The sequence below is a fragment of the Neomonachus schauinslandi genome, chromosome 5 (assembly GCF_002201575.2).
Source record: "Neomonachus schauinslandi chromosome 5, ASM220157v2, whole genome shotgun sequence".
NCBI classification, from domain to species: Eukaryota; Metazoa; Chordata; class Mammalia; order Carnivora; family Phocidae; genus Neomonachus; species Neomonachus schauinslandi.
The window spans coordinates 39,996,951-39,998,872 of NC_058407.1; the positions used below are offsets into that span (position 1 = coordinate 39,996,951).

The 1,922-nt window shown below is 43.2% G+C and overlaps 1 pseudogene; it reads right to left on the bottom strand.

The window, feature by feature from the left end:
- Positions 1 to 427: 427 nt before the first annotated feature.
- Positions 428 to 1,009, bottom strand: LOC110570519 (annotated as a pseudogene).
- Positions 1,010 to 1,922: the final 913 nt, after the last annotated feature.

A 1,922-nucleotide genomic window follows, 5' to 3' on the forward strand; every position in this document is an offset into this window, starting at 1 on the left:
ATAATGAGAACAAACTGGTGGTTGCCAGAGGGAAAGTGAGTGGGGGATGGGTGAAATAGATAAAGGGGATTAAAAGAACACTTATCTTGATGAGCACTGAGACGTGTATAAAATTGTTGAATGGTTACACTGTACACCTGAAACTAACATTACTCTACGTGTTCATTATCTATCTATCATCTATCTATCTATCTATCATGCCTGTCCTAATTTTTTATTTGTCACCTCTAGGCCTGTGCCCAGCTAGATGGGCTCTAGGGAAGGGGTCACCATTCCCCAGCTCCCACCTGGGAGAATGAGAAGGCCTTGCCCTTAGCCTCCCAGGGTTAGGGATTGAAGGGGCGGTGTAGCCTTTCCTGGGCCAGCATGGGGTGTACAGGTAAAGGCACAGGTGGGGGCCTAGAGCCCAAGCTTTCCACCTGTCAGCCTAGTTGTGTTTGGAGAAGTATCTTGCTATCATTCACAGTGGGCTTGATTGTGTCGCTGCCTGGCTTGCATCTAGTAGGACAGATTTCCTAATGCTCATCTGTGTACTGAAAGTCCTGGACCAGCTACAGAGCTGCGTCCATGGAGCACCCACAGGCAAATCGACAGTGATCAAGGGCACCCTTGCCATGGATGATAAAGACGCCCCTGTAGGCAATGCCCTCATCTTCCTTCAGCACACCATAATCTTGGGACAAGCTTCTGGTTACATCAGCCATCAGGGGCATGTTCAGGGGGTCCAAGCCTCCTTCCTTCTCGGGAGTGTTGATCCAAGCGAAGTGGGTGAACTGAGAGTAGACAAAGACCCCAGCAGCTACCAGCCTAGCTTGCCAATGTCCTCAGCATGTTCTCTGAAAGCGATCTCCTTGGGGCAGACAAGAGGTGATGTCCAGTCCGTAGAAAAAGAGGACTCAAGTATTTGCCTCTGTAGTCAGAAAGCTTCACTTCCTTGAAGGCGCCATCCACCACAGAGGTGGCTGGAAGTCTGGGGTGGGCTTTCCCTGTGCATGTTGCCCGAGGCCATGACAAAGCGTGAGCCAGGGCGGGACTCACTGACTAGCAGACAGGGGAACATGCATTTCAACACCCCATTATACTTCAATTAAAAAAAAAAATAAAAAAGGAAAAAAAATGCTTCCTATCCTACAAGTCATTCTTTTGTTAACACTGTATATGTATTAACACAAGCCATCTTTTTCTATTTTTACACCATCTTTTTTTTTTAAATAAGGAAAGCATGGATCTTGAGTCATTCTCAGGAAACTCTTGCATAACTCCTCAAGTTAATGCCTATTGGCTCATAAGCAGTATCTATAATAACTGAATTATTTTAGAAATTATGTCCAGTTACTACGCTTTTAAATGTATTTTGTTTTCTAGGTACCTCTGAGTAAAAGCTTTCACAACTGTAGTCTGATTTCCATGGATAGAATACAACCACTCTTTGTTTTAACTAATTCTCCACAGCTGACGTCTTTTGCACTGGAGAACTTAAGAAATATCAAAAGACTTAGTGTTTCAATTAGACTCTGTTATTCCTTATCCCTCGTTGGCAATAAAGGACACAGTGTTGCTGCTGTCACCTTAACCCAGGGATACCTCTCCTCGGGGCTCCCAGTTTATTCACTGTTTTGTTTGCTCGTTTTAGAATGAGCGGTTTAAGTGTCTGTCTCCCTCAAAGAAGAGGTAAATCTGATTTACCTTAGTACCATTTGTGCCTATTCCAGTGCCTAAAACCTAGTAGGCACCCAATATATGCAAATTAAAGGAAGATTGGCTGAAAAAACAGATGATGTAATTTTTACTATCTAGCGTGCCACTCAATGTTACAGTGTGTTCTATTAATAGCTTTTGACTCAGAAATATCCAAACTAATTTATTTTACATAGAAAGTGAAACACTTAAATTATCACCAAGTAAGATGAAAAAAGATCAAC